Below are 8,449 nucleotides of genomic sequence, written 5' to 3' on the forward strand. Positions count from 1 at the left end.
CCATCGGTTCTATGGCTTGGCCATGCCCAATTCTGTAGAACTCCTTGTCGCACCCCTTTACAAGTCCTCGACAGCTGCTATCATAGCATTGCCGTTCTTGTATTTGTTTCAGTTGAGGGAACAAATATAAGATTGAGTATGGTGGGTGTGGCAAAGGTTCATATGCACAATTAGTAGAAGTAGTCACCAAATGTTGGGCTGTGTGTGGAGAGGCATTGTCCCGGAGAAGCAGCACACCTCAAGTAAGTTTCCCTCACCTCTTTTGCTTAATTGCACAATGCAACTTGTGCAGTTCATCAGAATAATACTCCATATTAATTGTGTTTTTTTTATTTAAAGAAGTTCACCTTTATCACATCATCACAATCCTAAAACAGAGTGCCCATTACCATTCCAGCTACAATCTCCTCTTGAACTTCCGAGGGGGTGGGGACTTTGTGTTACCACTGTATCCTCCATTGCTTGGTCTCAGGATGAAAGTGGTGAACCCATGTCTCATCCTATGTGACAATCTGCTGGAGAAAGTCATCTGGATAAGCATGAAAATGGTCCAATAGTTCACAGGAAATGTCCAGATGAGCTCTTTTCTGGTCCACTGTCAGCATTCTGGGAACCCACCGTCGTGACACCTTTGTTATACCCAGTTTATCTATGAGGATTGATTGAACCAAACCAAAACCGACACCCAATGCCTCAGCTATGTTCCTGATGGCTGCTCGTCTGTCTTTCATCGCTACTTCATACACATGGTCCACCATTTCTGGTGTTGCCACCTCAACAGGACAACCCGAACTGTGTTCATCTTTGGGACTTGTTCAGCAATGCTTGAACTCAGCTACCCCGTTCTTTACTATGGAATATGAAGGAGCATCATCTCCTTATGTCATTACTCTATCCATATGTACTTGCCTGAGAGGTGAGTCTTTCTTGTGCAGGTACTTTATCACAGCTTGGAGCTCAGATTTCTCCATTTTGACTGAATTTATGGGGATTTGAGTCTATGCTCTGGAAAAGCTGCAAGTAGAAATATGTAATTAGCAAGCCGTATCATAATAGCAAGGATAGATCTTTATTCTTCGTAACTTTCATCATCCTACTTTATCTACAAGTACGTTGGGCCACAGTCAAACTGATCACCCCTTTGGACATGGAGTCGTCTTCCTTGGGTGGACCAGGGTGGAAAGATCTGTGGCTAAAAGCACAAAGGAAAGCAGTTATGTATGCTCACAATGAGACTTTTTGTGCAGGTTTGGAAGCAAAATGGGAAGGAAACATGAGTGACGAGGAACTTGTATGGAAGGGAGGCATTTTGGAAGGACACTAAAGGGAAATTGAACATTTAAAAATAAGATTTAACAGCAGTTTTGTCAGAAAGAAACAAGTTTTGTCGTCAAGAAAGAAGTAAGAAAATATATTTGCATTCAAAATTTCACATTATGTGTCGTTAATATTTTCTTGATATGAGAAAAGAAAACATTTATGTTCCTCTGAATGAAAGCAAAAAGAAAAAAATATTAAACGAGCGAGACGGACGAGCTGAATAAAATCGTTTTTACGTCTAACATTTTGCAACGTCTATTATAACCAACCATTCTTTCTCAGAGTAGAACTAAACGACTGCCAGCTCGTATGAGGTTGAGGCTGCCTGGCATGAAGAGGCTTGAGAACTCAACAAAATATTTTCCTTGGTCCACTTTCATCAACATTTGTAGTCATATATTTCTACAGTCTGTAATAGATGCAGCATTCAGAGAAGTGTTGAAAACCAATGCACCCTGACCTGAAAAAACATTTGTTTAAGAAATGTTTGTGTGTTTTAGTCATTAGCTGTATACACAAGGCAATGGTACCAATCAAAACTTTTCATGTTCGATTATATTTTTTAATCCATCATGTTTGGACACATTTACACAGCACATGTCAAGCACCTCCGGACAGCATTCGTCATAGGTTGGTCGAGCAGTGTCTTCATATATTTTATTGTTAATCAGAGGATATTTAAGTTGTGAAACAGGTTATCTATCATAATAGTGTGTGTGTGTGTGTGTGTGTTCAACTTTTGTTGTTCTCAGAGTTTTGTTCTGAGGGCTCTTTTCAGGATCGTCACCGAACCCCGGACTGCCTGTTATTGTAGTTTGTTTGTGGTTGTATTCCTTGGGATCACAATGAATCACAAGGAAATTAGATGCAGCTGGAGGCCATTCAGCGCATCATTCCTGCACCACATCAACACCACACCAATTTATCAACACAAGATCAAATAAGAAAATGCAAAATGTTTTTTTTTTAATTAATAAGTGTTTTTTGTGTTTTGTTTTGTAGTTTTTGTCGGGTTTTGTTTTTTTTCTTCCTTCTTTTCAGGGGAGGGGGCATGGGCTCGGGTAAAAACACACAACATCAACCCCACAACACCCCTTGATGAGACCCCCACCAACAGAACTCCGTACTCATGCACACAATCACCCATCAATGTTCAAAGTACCTAAAAGTCCTGCCAACATCCCTATACCCCTCTAGCTCCATAACTTCCAGGTACCCCATCTAATTCCAATTTAAACGTATTTACTTTTTCTGCTACCACGACCTTTCTAGGGAGACCATTCCAAGCATTAACTACTCTCTGAGTGAAGGACCCCTGCCTTACTATCATATTAACTCTCCTCTTCTTTACTCTCAGGTTATGGCCCCTGGTCCTTTCACTGTCCACTCTGATGAATAATTCTCTGCACTTATTATGTTTTCAAAATCTCAGTGAGGTTCTCCTTTTGTACTCCTATTGCTCCAGTTATCACTGGTGGTGCAATTTCGATGCTCTTCAGCTTCCAAGATCTCTTGATCTCATTTTTGAGGTCCTGTTATTTGGTCATTTTCTTGATTTCTGCATTATTTAAGCCAAAATCTCTGGGTACTGAGATCTCAATCAGCAATGTTGTCTTTTCCTTTTTGTTCCTGAGAACGATTTCCAGTCACAAGGCTTTGGTTTCTATGTTCACGTTCAATGGGATCATCATGTCGTACGTGAACATGATGTCCTTATTTTCAATGATTGCCTTTGGTTCGTGTTTCCATGAGTTTTGTGGAACTGGGATGTTGAAATTTTTGTAGGTGTGACAATTAATCACTTTACAAACTTTGTTGTGCCGTTGTGTGTCAAGTTGTTCTGATAATAGTTTTTTGCATCCCAAAAGCAGGTGACTTGGACTTTCTGTTTCTGTCTTGCAGAACCTACACTTGTCCATCTGGCTCAGTCCTGCCATCTTTCTAAATCCATTGGTGTCGTGTCCTTGATCTTGGGAATTTATTATATATTTTTTTTCATCCCAGTTGAGTGACCTCTTCTTAGTTATTCCAATGAGCCTTTCTTTGTCTTTCCCAACTCAGTCCAATTATTTTTGGTATTTTCCTGCTCTTTTGTCGTTCTCCCAGTTGTTGGTGTATATTTGTTGATATTTCTTTTTATATATTTATTTTGTCTTTTTTGCAATTTTTGGGGCTGTATTTGTTGCTGTTTCATTTTCCTGTGCTGTATCTTCTATTCACACCTGTTTTTGGAAATTCCTTGTAAGGTGAGTTAGGGATATTTTTTTCAGATTTGTTGGGTTCATGTTTGTTTACAAATTTAATCCGATAGTCTGTTGAGCATTTCACATACTCAGCTAGTCCTACACTCATCGCTCTGTGCACCTGGTTGAGTTCCATCTGGTCTCTCCCTCCCTCTCGTCTCAGCGGGTACAATCTCGGGATGCACTGTTTTTGGTTTTTGTAGAACATTTTGTTGATGGGAAAGAGTTTTCTTGTTGTGATGTCTAAATTATTGATTTCTGATTGACAGTTTATTATTCCACAGATCTATTGGAACACTGGCATTGTGAGTTGTTTTATGGCTTTGATTTTTTTTTCATGGGGAGATGTATGTTTTCAGGATCAGCTTCGTTCTATGCAGGTTTTCTTTGGCGGTTGTTTTGCGCATTTGTTTGTGACATATTTGCTGGCCCTCTTCTACTCAGAGGTATTTCTATGATGCTTCGTTTTCTATCTGCTGTATTGTTGTTTCAAGGTTAATTTTTATGTTGTCTGTTATTGTTGGTTTATCTTATACAAATGCACACTCATCTCGTCTAAGTTCCATTTGAATGTCCTCAGAGAACCGTTTTACTAGTTTTAGCTGTTCTGTCAATTTTTCATCATTTAGTGCGAAGACCTTTAAATCGTCCATGTGTAGTTGGTGTCACCTTTCATGTTTCTTTGGATGTTCTTCTATTGGTTGTTAGGGTGTATCCATGTCCTTGTTTGTTGATGAGGTCACTCAGTGGGTCCAGAGCCAAACAAAATAAGAGGGGGGAAAGACTGTCTCCCTGGAAGATCCCACGCCATATCTTCACATCTGGTATTTCGATATTTCCGTCTGCGTGCTGTAATGTCAATGTGGTATTCCAGAGCTTCATTGCTTTCTAAATCAGTTTGATTATTTGGGAATTGATTTTTGTATATTTGCATGCATTTCATCATCCACGAATGTCAGACGCTGTCGAAAGCTTTCTTATGATCTATCCAGGTGGTGGACAATTTAGTTCTTCCCATTTTGCAATTTTGAAGTATGGCCTTGTTCAGTAGAAGGTGGTCAATTGTTCCAGAATGACCTCTCTTTCATCCCTCTTATTCTGCCTCCAACTTTCCTTGTTGTGCTAGGTGATGGTACATCATTTCTGTAATGATTCCTGTTCGAAGTTTGTATGTTGTTGGGTCGGCATGTTATTATCCAGTATTTGTAAGGAAGTTGGGTTTCCTCAGGTTTTGGGATGAGAAATGTGTATCCTTCTATAAGCCATTCATCTACTGCCTTTTCCTCGTGGATCAATTCATTGAATGTCCGGGCATAGTGATTGTGGAGAGCATCAAGTTGTTTTAGCCAGAAGTTTGGAATTCCATCTGGGCCTGGGCTTTTAAAGTTGTAAAGTACTTTTAAAGTACTTTTAAAGTAAAGGCATTTTTTTGAAGTTGTTTTCTAAAAAAAAAATTCGTCATCAATAATCACTGGAACATTTCCTTGAGATGTTGCTTCTTCTTTTCCAAGTCTGGGATCAATTCTGCTTCCTTCTTATGTTCCTTTCCCTCTTCAAAAATTCCTTTCTAGAATTTTTCGAGCTTTTCTTTTTCAGGAGTTGACACATTCTGCTTTTGTTTCCTCAATTTGGGGTAGAATGTCGTCAGGTTACTCTTGTTTTTTATCCTTGCTATTGTTTCTATTTTATTTCTTACCCCAAACACTCAAGGTATTTCTCTTCGAATTTGTATAAATTGTTTTTTATTCTTTGGATTTTCTTTTTTAGTTTTGGGTTTCTCTTTCCTTTCCTGAACTGTTGTATCTGTCTTACTTCCTTTTCAGTTGCTCTTTTTGTGTCTCTAATGTCTGTTTCCAAGGTGGGGTTTGGCTTGTATTTGTAGGGCCTGTTTTTTTTCTTCTTTGTGTGTGTGTGTGTGTGTGTGTGTGTGTGTGTGTGTGTGTGTGTGTGTGTGTGTGTGTGTGTGTGTGTGTGTGTGTGTGTGGTGTGCATGGGATTCATGGGTGCCTGGACTGAACTCACACCCAGGCTCATGATGCGTGATCCTTAGCAGCGTCCTCCTTTGTCCTCTGTCCTCGAGGCTGTTTCTAATGCAATTGGTTATTTTATATGAATCGGGTGTGCTTCAGAAAGGACATGTGGTTACTCTTTGTGTTTCAAAGTAAAATACATTTGATAACTCCCGATTTCCAAGCCGTGTGCCACATTAACATGTTTTCAAAATTATTAAAAAAGACAAGCAGACAGAGACACACGGCTCCTTTAAAAATAAAAAATATATTGTTACGGCTGTGCAAATTCGCATTACACCATGAAGGGCCCGTAGGTGAGATATGTCGAAGTACATGTGTAGTTAGCCCCAAATCCGTTGTCTAGAGGGAATTTATGTGATTCATTCGGGCTATGATGCTTTGAGATAGCCGTTTTTCTGTTCTATCTTTATTTTGAACCAACCATGTCTCAACCGCCATCACACAACAACCACCTTAACCACCATGCCAGCCATCGTCACCAACTACAACCACGCTCCAACCCTCAGACAACAACAACAACAACAACAACGCCAACAGCCACGACGTTTACCTTCACAACTCGATCCCGCAAACATTGCATCACCGTCATTCCCAAACGGCACCAGAACCATCAAACCACCACCGATAAACCCTCCACCACCCTCACCTCTCTCCTTCTACGGCCATTCCCACACCACCTGTGAACACTGAGTGTCGGGCTGTCTTGGGCTCGTTTAGCGATACGCACCGAGCCGCGAGGAAAATAGCGGCCTTTCCGAGGAAGAATTCGGATCAAGAACGCTACACGCCTACTTCTGATCCGTCCAATTAGCAAGCACGGAGCGGCTTGGCCCCACCTCCAGGCGCGTCTGTGTGAAATCGATATATGCAAATTCTAGGATCAGGGGAGGTTCAAGCCCACTTTTCCTCCGTCCAATTGGCGAGCGTGGCTCCGCCCCTGAGGTCATCCTGATCCGGATATTTGCATATTGTTTTCTCCTGCCGGCCTATAAAACGGCGAGCGCAAGGCGAATCGTGGCAGAGTGTGGCAGCAGCAGAGTGTGGCAGTAGCAGTGTGTGTCGGCAGGGCAGAGTGAGTCGAGTCATCGGTGTGGCAGAGAGTGAAGTCGGGTGGCGAAGTCATCGGTGTGGCATCGAGTTGGGTTTTGCAGTCGGCTGAGGAGAGTTGCGGGAAGAGGCCAAGGAGCTCGGGTCCGAGGCGAGAAGGACGGCGGTCGGCGACGAGGTCGCGGTGTGAGATCGCTCGTCGCAGGACCGAAGCCAGCCAGCCATTCTCCCTCCCCCAGGGCATCAACAATTCCCCCTTTCCTCCGCGCTGAGATAGTGCAACAAGGGGGCCCCGTTCCCACCCCACTCCAAACGTCGTGCCAACGGAACCTGCCAAGGAGCACGGAGTCGGGGCACAGCCACGCGGCCACATCTGCGGCTCGTCCGCCAATGCGTCACGAGGACGCAGGTAGGACCCCCTGGTCTCGCGGACCTGGCCGCTCCTTCAGGTCACGCGCGCATATTGGCCTACAGGCCCATCTGCCTCCTTGTCTATGAGGGTGGCTTCTTTCCTTTGCTTTTGAGTAAATGTGTGTTGGCGCCGTCTGTAAAGTAGAACTGTATAAGTGTTGCCGTGTGTACGCGTATTCGGTAGTAACTCTGCATCATTGTTTCTTTTATTTTAACTGCTATATGTGCATTTTGACTGTTTGGCTGTATATGTGTGCTTTCCGTGTGTCGCATAATAAATGTGCATTGTGTGAACTGTTTTCCCGTTTCGCTTCGTCTTTTCTTTATTGACCCTCCATCCTGCTTCACGTAAAGGGTTCGTAGTGGGCTTAATACGCCCGGTAATTAATCTGAACCGTCCAGGTCGGCGATAACACCGCTCGGTTATCCCGATAGCACGGAACGGGCCGCCCAAGCAGCCCGTGTCCACAGTCGACCTGCGGCGAGGTGCGATCGCCCGGTCGACCATTCGCACAGGTACTTAGGTAGATAGAATTTGGCGAGCGACCCTATCCTGCGCAGGTGGGCAATTGGCACCATCGTGGTGAGGTTAAACCCCCACCCGTGATTAGCTCCCGGTGTTGGTCCGAGAGGGTCACGACTGAATTGTCCGTCCGGTGGGCGACGTGCCGCGATTCGAGTCACGTGGCCATCCGCACGCCGGCAGGCGCGAATTCGCAACAATATACACGAGTATATTGTTGCGGTTCTACAAAACTGCATGCCTCTAAGGCAATGGCACCCACCATACAGTGATCCCCAGGCAGTTGTTTTGTTCGTCTTCGTGCAGTTAGACCTTCCCCTCATGTCTCGTGGGTTAACAGGAGGACGTGCGTTGCGTGAGTCGAAAAGCTAGGTCTTTTAACTATATATGTGTCTCTTATTCTGATTTCTAATCCAACCCTTTCCTTTTAGCCATGGTACAAGTCAAGCAAGCAAGCACACACGACGTGCAATATGCGATTCAATAGCAAACACACCACGATGCCTCCTGTGGCTTGGAACAACCACCACCAAACTCCCTCCAATTAAGCAAACTACACACTAAACAGCATGCGCATGGCGCGCCATTATTTCATTCAAATCTCCGCGCCAATTTCCAACGGCATCTTACGTTGCTTCACCCCTCGCTTACCAAACTTCACCACTTCGACCACCAACAAGTCCCACATGTCCAGGCCTGTCTGAAGTTTGTCACTGACCATCTGAACGATCCAGAGGAGGAATGGGAGACGGTCATGTGGTCTGATGAGACCAAAATAGAGCTTTTTGGTTTAAACTCCACTCGCCGTGTTTGGGGGAAGAAGGATGAGTACAACCCCAAGAACACCATCCCAACCATGAAGCATGGAGGTG

General features: G+C 43.6%; 1 pseudogene; it reads right to left on the minus strand.

Moving 5' to 3' along the window:
* Positions 1 to 397: 397 nt before the first annotated feature.
* Positions 398 to 971, minus strand: LOC147015486 (histone-lysine N-methyltransferase SETMAR-like; annotated as a pseudogene).
* Positions 972 to 8,449: the final 7,478 nt, after the last annotated feature.

The sequence above is a fragment of the Eptatretus burgeri genome, chromosome 12 (genome assembly GCF_056783735.1).
Source record: "Eptatretus burgeri isolate ZD-2024b chromosome 12, Ebu_testis_v1, whole genome shotgun sequence".
Lineage (NCBI taxonomy): Eukaryota > Metazoa > Chordata > Myxini > Myxiniformes > Myxinidae > Eptatretus > Eptatretus burgeri.